Genomic DNA, 10,661 nt, shown 5'->3' with positions numbered 1-10,661 from the left:
ATGTCTAAAATGATGCGACACATTTGTCAAATTCCGCTGATACCAAAAAAGACTCTTGCCCTGCTTTATAAATAAAGCACCGGCCATACAAAACCAATGCATACAACGCAACGGACCACAAAACACACATCCAAGACTAGATACAACAGGCAAAACAGCCACACCACCCCAACATGTCAAGCCAACAACATATGTGGAATGAGGGCCCTACTTTAAGTAGTCAGAGTTCTCAACCGTGATAGAAGTGTCACAAAGAGACGAAGCTACGCTGACGAACGTTGGCCTCCAAAACGACGCCTTCAAGAAGGGAAACAACATCGGAGCGCCATCGGCGCTCGATCCAAAGAACCAATCCGAAGAAGGAGAGTAGCCGTGATGGTGCCTGTAGAGAAGACGACGCCTAGAGACGTCGTCGGTCTGACCAAAGCCGGACAAGTATTATCCCTAGGCACACATGCTCCACCTTTGAAACGCCACCGTTCGCCGAAGCACCGTCCACCATGTCGCCCGCACGACCATGGAAAACCACCTCGCACCTGAGCGGTAGCCCTCGCCCACTAGCACCACGACTCCCATCGCCGAGTCCGTTGCCCCGACAACCAAGACCACCACTCAATCGCTACCACGACAAATGGATGACGCCGACCGGTGAAGGATAGAAGGCACCTCCTTCCACCCCAAAACGAACACTTTTGTAGGAAGGTGGCCAAGCCAGCCAGATCCAGACAGGGGAGGGTTGCCAGCAGCCACCGGCCTTGCCGCAACCACCACATTGCTCACCGGGGACTAGGACCACCAACACGTCACGCCTGGCGCCTAGCGACTCTAAATCTCGACATCGGCATGACCGGGAAGCCCCCTGTCCCCTCCCCGGTTTACCCCCGCCACCACTGGCAAGCCAAAGGTGCCACATGCAGGGCCACCGATCCCCCCCCCAAAAGGGCTGCCACCAGCCATCGCTCCTAGCCGAAGAGTATATGAGGGGGAGGTTGACCACCCCTGTCATGTCACCACACCCTGCTACCTCTTGAGCACTGCGTTGGTTTTCCCTTGAAGAGGAAAGGGTGATGCAGCAAAGTAGCGTAAGTATTTCCCTCAGTTTTTGAGAACCAAGGTATCAATCCAGTAGGAGGCCACGCACGAGTCCCTCGCACCTACACAAACAAATATAATCCTCGCAACCAACGCAATAAAGGGGTTGTCAATCCCTTCACGGCCACTTACGGAAGTGAGATCTGATAGATATGATGAGATAATATTTTTGGTATTTTTATGATAAAGATGCAAAGTAAATAAAGCGAAATAAAAACGGCACCAGAAATAGCTTGTTAACGGAAGATTAATATGATGGAAAATAGACCCGGGGGCCATAGGTTTCACTAGTGGCTTCTCTCGAGAGCATAAGTATTACGGTGGGTAAACAAATTACTGTTGAGCAATTGACAGAATTGAGCATAGTTATGAGAATATCTAGGTATGATCATGTATATATGCATCACGTCCAAGACAAGTAGACCGACTCATGCCTGCATCTACTACTATTACTCGACACAACGACCGCTATCCAACATGCATCTAGAGTATTAAGTTCAAAAGAACAGAGTAACGCTTTAAGTAAGATGACATGATGTAGAGGGATAAACTCATGCAATATGATATAAACCCCATCTTGTTATCCTCGATGGCAACAATACAATACGTGCCTTGCTGCCCCTACTGTCACTGGGAAAGGACACCGCAAGATTGAACCCAAAGCTAAGCACTTCTCCCATTGCAAGAAAGATCAATCTAGTAGGCCAAACCAAACTGATAATTCGAAGAGACTTGCAAAGATAACCAATCAAACATAAAAGAATTCAGAGAAGATTCAAATATTGTTCATAGATAAACTTGATCATAAACCCACAATTCATCGGTCTCAACAAACACACCGCAAAAGAAGATTACATCGAATAGATTTCCATGAGAATCGTGGAGAACTTTGTATTGAGATCCAAAGAGAGAGAAGAAGCCATCTAGCTAATAACTATGGACCCGAAGGTCTGAGGTAAACTACTCACACATCATCGGAGAGGCTATGGTGTTGATGTAGAAGCCCTCCGTGATCGATGCCCCCCCCCGGCGGAGCTCCGGAAAAGGCCCCAAGATGGGATCTCACGGGTACAGAAGGTTGCGGCGGTGGAATTAGGTTTTTGGCTCTGTATCTGGTAGTTTGGGGGTACGTAGGTATATATGGGAGGAAGAAGTGCGTCGGCGGAGCAACGTGGGACCCACGAGGGTGGAGGGCGCGCCTGGGGGGTAGGCGCGCCCCCTACCTCGTGCCTTCCTGGTTGATGTCTTAACGTTGGGTCCAAGTCCTCTGGATCACGTTCGTTCCGAAAATCACGTTCCTGAAGGTTTCATTCCGTTCTCCGTTTGATATTCTTTTTCTGCGAAACTCTGAAATAGGCAAAAAAAACAGCAATTCTGGGCTGGGCCTTCGGTTAAAAGGTTAGTCCCAAAAATAATATAAAAGTGTATAATAAAGCCCAATAATGTCCAAAACAGAATATAATATAGCATGAAGCAATAAAAACTTATAGATACGTTGGAGACGTATCAAGCATCCCCAAGCTTAATTCCTGCTCGTCCTCGAGTAGGTAAATGATAAAAATAGAATTTTTTGATGTGGAATGCTACTTGGCATAATTTCAATGTAATTCTCTTAATTATGGTATGAATATTCAGATCCGAAAGATTCAAGACAAAAGTTTAATATTGACATAGAAATAATAATACTTCAAGCATACTAACTAAGCAATTATGTCTTCTCAAAATAACATGGCCAAAGAAAGTTATCCGTACAAAATCATATAGTCTGGCTATGCTCTATCTTCACCACACAAAGTATTTAAATCATGCACAACCCCGATGACAAGCCAAGCAATTGTTTCATACTTTTGGTGTTCTCAAACTTTTTCAATATTCACGCAATACATGAGCGTGAGCCATGGACATAGCACTATATGTGGAATAGAATGGTGGTTGTGGAGAAGACAAAAAGGAGAAGATAGTCTCACATCAACTAGGCGTATCAACTGGCTATGGAGATGCCCATTGATAGATATCAATGTGAGTGAGTAGGGATTGCCATGCAACAGATGCACTAGAGCTATAAGTATATGAAAGCTCAACAAAAGGAACTAAGTGGGTGTGCATCCAACTCACTTGCTCGGGAGAGTTTCGGGGGTCAACGGTATTGTACCGGGACCACCGGAAGGGTCCCGGGGGTCCACTGGGTGGGGCCACCCATCCCGGAGGGCCCCATGGGCTGAAGTGGGGAGGGAACCAGCCCATAGTGGTCTGGTAGGCCCCCCTTGGGCCCCCCATGCGCCTAGGGTTGGGAACCCTAGGGGAGGGGGCGCCTCCACTTGCCTTGGGGGGCACTCCACCCCCTTGGTCGCCGCCCCCCTAGGAGATCCCATCTTCTAGGGCCGGCGCAACCCCTAGGGGGGCCTATATAAAGGGGGGGAGGGAGGGCAGCCGCACCCTGAAGCCTTGGCGCCTCCCTCTCCCCTGCTACACCTCTCTCTCTCGCAGAAGCTCGGCGAAGCCCTGCTGCGGTGACTGCTGCATCCACCACCACGCCGTCGTGTTGCTAGATCTTCATCAACCTCTCCTTCCCCCTTGCTGGATCAAGAAGGAGGAGACGTCACGCTGACCGTACGTGTGTTGAACGCGGAGGTGCCGTCCATTCGGCGCTAGGATCTCCGGTGATTTGGATCACGACGAGTACGACTCCCTCATCCCCGTTCTTTGAACGCTTCCGCTCGCGATCTACAAAGGTATGTAGATGCCTCCGATCACTCGTTGCTAGATGAACTCATAGATGGATCTTGGTGAAAACGTAGGAATTTTTTTTGTTTTCTGCAACGTTCCCCAACAAGCATGGCATACTTTATAGAACCTATGGCTGAGGCATAGGGAATGACTTTCATTCTCTTTCTATCTTCTTCCGTGGTCGGGCTTTGAGTCTTACTCAATTTCACACCTTGTAACACAGCCAAGAACTCTTTTCTTTGACTGTTCCATTTTGAACTACTTCAAAATATTGTCAAGGTATGTACTCATTGAAAAAACTTATCAAGCGTCTTGATCTATCTCTATAGATCTTGATGCTTAATATGTAAGCAGCTTCGCCGAGGTCTTTCTTTGAAAACTTCTTTTAAACACTCCTTTATGCTTTGCAGAATAATTCTACATTATTTCCGATCAATAATATGTCATTCACATATACTTGTCAGAAATGATGTAGTGCTCCCACTCACTTTCTTGTAAATACAGGCTTCACCACAAGTCTGTATAAAACTATATACTTTGATCATCTCATCAAAGCGCATATTCCAACTCCGAGATGCTTGCACCAGTCCACAGATGGATCGCTGGAGCTTGCATATTTTGTTAACACTTTTAGGATTGACAAAACCTTCTGGTTGCATCATATACAACTCTTCTTTAATAAATCCATTAAGGAATGCAGTTTTGTTTATCCATTTGCAAGATTTTATAAAATGCGGCAATTGCTAACATGATTCGGACAGACTTAAGCATAGATACGAGTGAGAAACTCTCATCGTAGTCAACACCTTGAACTTGTCGAAAACCTTTTGCGACAATTCTAGCTTTGCAGATAGTAACACTACTATCAGTGTTCGTCTTCCTCTTGAAGATCCATTTATTTTCTATGGCTTGCCAATCATCGGGAAAATCCATCAAAGTCCATACTATGTTCTCATACATGGATCATATCTCAGATTTCATGGCCTCAAACCATTTCGCGGAATCTGGGCTCATCATCGCTTCCTCATAGTTCGCAAGTTCGTCATGGTCTAGTAACATGACTTCCAGAACAGGATTACCATACCACTCTGGTGCAGATCTCACTCTGGTTTACCTACGAGATTCGGTAGTAACTTGACCTGAAGTTACATGATCATCATCATTAGCTTCCTCACTAATTGGTGTAGGTGTCACAGAAACCATTTTCTGTAATGAACTACTTTCCAATAAGGGAGCAGGTACAGTTACCTCATCAAGTTCTACTTTCCTCCCACTCACTTCTTTTGAGAGAAACTCCTTCTCTAGAAAGGATCCATTCTAAGCAAAGAATATCTTGCCTTCGGATCTGTGATAGAAGGTGTACCCAACTGTCTACTTTGGGTATCCTATGAAGACACATTTCTCCGATTTTGGTTTGAGCTTATCAGGATGAAACTTTTTCACATAAGCATCACAACCCCAAACTTTAAGAAATGACAACTTTGGTTTCTTGTTAAACCACAGTTCATATAGTGTCGTCTCAACGGATTTAGATGGTGCCCTATTTAACGTGAATGCAGCTGTCTCTAATGCATAACCCAAAATGATAGTGGTAAATTGGTAAGAAACGTCATATATTGCACTATATCCAATAAAGTACGGTTATGACGTTCGAACACACCATTATGATGTGGTGTTCCAGGTGGCATGAGTTTGTGAAACTATTCCACATTGTTTTAGTTGAAGACCAAACTCGTAACTCAAATATTCGTCTATGCGATTAGATCGTAGAAACTTTATTTTCTTGTCACGATAATTTTCCACTTCACTCTGAAATTCTTTGAACTTTTCAAATGTTTCAGACTTATGTTTCATCAAGTAGATATACTCATATCTGCTCAAATCATCTGTGAAGATCAGAAAATAATGATACCTGCCGCGAGCTTCAATATTCATCGGACCACATACATCAGTATGCATGATTTCCAACAAATCTGTTGCTTGCTGCATTGTTCCGGAGAACGGAGTCTTAGTCATCTTGCCCATGAGGCATGGTTCGCAAGCATCAACTGATTCATAATCAAGTGATTCCAAAAGTCCATCAGCATGGAGTTTCTTCATGCGCTTTATACCAATATGACCTAAACGGCAGTGCCACAAATAAATTGCACTATCATTATTAACTTTGCATCTTTTGGCTTCAATATTATGAATATGTGTAACACTATGATCGAGATCCAACGAACTATTTTCATTGGGTGTATGACCATCGAAGGATTTATTCATGTAAACAGAACAACAATTATTTTCCGACTTTAATGAATAAACGTATTGCAATAAACATGATCAAATCATATTCATGCTCAATGCAAACACCAAATAACACTTATTTAGTTTCAACACTAATCTCGAAAGTATAGGGAGTGTTGGATGATGATCATATCAATCTTGGAACTACTTCCAACACACATCGTCACCTCACCCTTTACTAGTTTCTGTTTATTCTGCAACTCCCGTTTTAAGTTACTATTCTTAGCAACTGAACCAGTATCAAATGCCGAGGGGTTGCTATAAACACTAGTAAAGTACACAATAACACGTATATCCAATATACCTTTGTTTACTTTGCCATCCCTCTTATCCGCCAAATACTTGGGGCAGTTCCACTTCCAGTGACCAGTCCCTTTGCAGTAGAAGCACTTAGTCTCAGGCTTAGGATCAGACTTGGGCTTCTTCACTTGAGCAGCAACTTGCTTGCCATTCTTCTTGAAGTTCCCCTTCTTCCCTTTGCCCTTTTCTTGAAACTAGTGGTCTTGTCAACCATCAACACTTGATGTTTTTCTTGATTTCTACCTTCATTGATTTCAGCATCATGAAGAGCTTGGGAGTTGTTTCCGTTATCCCTTGCATATTATAGTTCATCACGAGGTTCTACTAACTTGGTGATGGTGACTAGAAGAAATTCTATCAATCACTATCTTATCTGGAAGATTAACTCCCACTTGATTCAAGCGATTGTAGTACCCAGACAATCTGAGCACATGCTCCCTAGTTGAGAGATTCTCCTCCATCTTTTAGCTATAGAACTTGTTGGAGACTTCATATCTCTCAACTCGGGTATTTGCTTGAAATATTAACTTCAACTCCTGGAACATCTCATATGGTCCATGACATTCAAAACGTCTTTGAAGTCCCGATTCTAAGCCGTTAAGCATGGTGCACTAAACTATCAAGTAGTCATCATATTGAGCTAGCCAAACGTTCATAACGTCTGCATCTGCTCCTGCAATAGGTCTGTCACCTAGCGGTGCATCAAGGACATAATTCTTCTATGCAGCAATGAGGATAAACCTCAGATCACGGATCCAATCCGCATCATTGCTACTAACATCTTTCAACACAATTTTCTCTAGGAACATATCAAAATAAACATATGAAAGCAACAACGTGAGCTATTGATCTACAACATAGATATGCTAATACTACCAGGACTAAGTTCATGATAAATTAAAGTTCAATTAATCATATTACTTAAGAACTCCCACTTCGATAGACATCCCTCTAATCCTCTAAGTGATCATGTGTCCAAATCAACTAAACCATGTCTGATCATCACGTGAGATGGAGTAGTTTCAATGGTGAACATCACTATGTTGATCATATCTACTATATGATTCACGCTCGACCTTTCGGTCTCCGTGTTTCGAGGCCATATTTGTTATATGCTAGGCTCGTCAAGTTTAACCTGAGTATTCCGCATGTGCAATTGTTTTGCACCCGTTGTATTTGAACGTAGAGCCTATCACCCGATCATCACGTGGTGTCTCAGCACGAAGAACTTTCGCAATGGTGCATACTCAGGAAGAACACTTATACCTTGACAATTTAGTGAGAGAACATCTTATAAAGCTTCTATCAATCAAAGCAAGATAAGATGCATAAAAGATAAACATCATATGCAATCAAAATATGTGACATGATATGGCCATGATCATCTTGCGCCTTTGATCTCCATCTCCAAAGTACTGTCATGATCTCTATTGTCACCGGCATGACACCATGATCTCCATCATCTTGATCTATATCAATGTGTCGTTACATGGTCGTCTCGCCAACAATTGCTCTTGCAACTATTGCTATCGCATAGCGATAAAGTAAAGCAATTTATTTGGCGCTTGCATCTTATGCAATAGAGAGACAACCATAAGGATTTTGCCAGTTGCCGATAACTTCAACAAAACATGATCATCTCATACAACAACTTATATCTCATCATGTCTTGACCATATCACACCACAACATGCCCTGCAAAAACAAGTTAGACGTCCTCTACTTTGTTGTTGCAAGTTTTACGTGGCTGCTACGGGCTTAGCAAGAACCAATCTTACCTACGCATCAAAACCACAATGATAGTTTGTCAAGTTGGTGCTGTTTTAACCTTCGCAAGGACCGGGCGTAGCCACACTCGGTTCAACTAAAGTTGGAGAAACTGACACCCGCCAGCCACCTGTGTGCAAAGCACGTCGGTAGAACCAGTCTCACGTAAGCGTACGCGTAATGTCGGTCCGGGCCGCTTCATCCAACAATACCGCCGAACCAAAGTATGACATGCTGGTAAGCAGTATGACTTATATCACCCACAACTCACTTGTGTTCTACTCGTGCATATAACATCAACACATAAAACCTAGGCTCGGATGCCACTGTTGGGGAACGTAGTAATTTCAAAATTTTCCTACGCACACGCAAGATCATGGTGATGCATAGCAATGAGAGGGGAGAGTGTAATCTACGTACCCTCGTAGACCGACAGCGGAAGCGTTATGACAACGCGGTTGATGTAGTCGTACGTCTTCACGGCCCGACCAATCAAGCACCGAAACTACGGCACCTCCGAGTTCTAGCACACGTTCAGCTCGATGACGATCCCCGGACTCCGATCCAGCGAAGTGTCGGGGAAGAGTTCCGTAAGCACGACGGCGTGGTGACGATCTTGATGTTCTACTGTCGCAGGGCTTCGCCTAAGCACCAGTACAATATTATCGAGGACTATGGTGGAGGGGGGCATCGCACACGGCTAAGAGAACGATCTTGAAGATCAACTTGTGTGTCTAGAGGTGCCCCCTGCCCCCGTATATAAAGGAGCAAGGGGGGGTGCGGCCGACCCTAGGAGGAGGCGCGCCAGAGGAGTCCTACTCCTACCGGGAGTAGGACTCCCCCTTTTCCCTAGTTGGATTAGGACTTGGGGGGAAGGAGGAGAGTGAAGAAAGGAAAGGGGGGGGCGCCGCCCCCCTCCTTGTCCAATTCGGACTTGGGGGGGGGGGCGGCAGCCCCTAGGCCTCCTCTCCTCTTCCTCCACTAGGCCCATTAAGGCCCATTAGGTTACCGGGGGCTTCCGGCAACCTCCCGGTACTCTGGTAAAATGCCGATTTCACCCGGAACACTTCCGATGTCCAAACATAGGCTTCCAATATATCAATCTTTATGTCTCGACCATTTCGAGACTCCTTGTCATGTCCGTGATCACATCCGGGACTCCGAACAAACTTCGGTACATCAAAATATATAAACTCATAATGAAACTGTCATCGTAACGTTAAGCGTGCGGACCCTACGGGTTCGAGAACAATGTAGACATGACCGAGACATGTCTCCGGTCAATAACCAATAGAGGAACCTGGATGATCATATTGGCTCCTACATATTCTAAGAAGATCTTTATCGGTCAGACCGCATAACAACATACGTTGTTCCCTTTGCCATCGGTATGTTACTTGCCCGAGATTCGACCGTCGGTATCTCAATACCTAGTTCAATCTCGTTACTGACAAGTCTCTTTACTCGTTCCGTAATACATCATCTCACAACTAACTCATTAGTTGCAATGCTTGCAAGGCTTATGTGATGTGCATTACCGAGAGGGCCCAGAGATACCTCTCCGACAATCGGAGTGACAAATCCTAATCTTGAAATACGCCAACCCAACATGTACCTTTGGAGACACATGTAGAGCTCCTTTATAATCACCCAGTTATGTTGTGACGTTTGGTAGCACACAAAGTGTTCCTCCGATAAACGGGAGTTGCATAATCTCATAGTCATAGGAACATGTATAAGTCATGAAGAAAGCAATAGCAACATACGAAACGATCGAGTGCTAAGCTAACGGAATGGGTCAAGTCAATCACATCATTCTCCTAATGATGTGATCCCGTTAATCAAATAACAACTCTTTGTCTATGGTTAGGAAACATAACCATCTTTGATTAACGAGCTAGTCAAGTAGAGGCATACTAGTGACACTCTGTTTGTCTATGTATTCACACATGTATTATGTTTCCGGTTAATACAATTCTAGCATGAATAATAAACATTAATCATGAAATAAGGAAATAAATAATAACTTTATTGTTGCCTCTAGGGCATATTTCCTTCAGATAGGTAGGTACGGTGGCTATTTTGAGGAAGGTATATGGTGGGTGTATGATACCGGCGAAAAGTGCGCGGTATTAGAGAGGCTAGCAATGGTGGAAGGGTGATAGTGCGTATAATCCATGGACTCAACATTAGTCATAAAGAACTCACATACTTATTGCGAAAATCTATTAGTTATCGAAACAAAGTATTACGCGCATGCTCCTAGGGGATAGATTGGTAGGAAAAGACCATCGCTCGTCCCCGACTGCCACTCATAAGGAAGACAATCAATAAATAAACCATGCTCCGATTTCATCACATAACGGCTCACCATACGTGCATGCTACGGGAATCACAGACTTCAACACAAGTATTCCTCAAATTCACAATTAGTCAACTAGCATGACTCTAATATCACCATCTCCATATCTCAAAACAATTATCAA

Source organism: Triticum urartu, chromosome 5A (assembly GCF_056163025.1).
Source record: "Triticum urartu cultivar PI428250 chromosome 5A, HENAU_Tu73, whole genome shotgun sequence".
Classification (NCBI taxonomy): Eukaryota; Viridiplantae; Streptophyta; class Magnoliopsida; order Poales; family Poaceae; genus Triticum; species Triticum urartu.
This window is presented reverse-complemented; position numbering follows the sequence as displayed.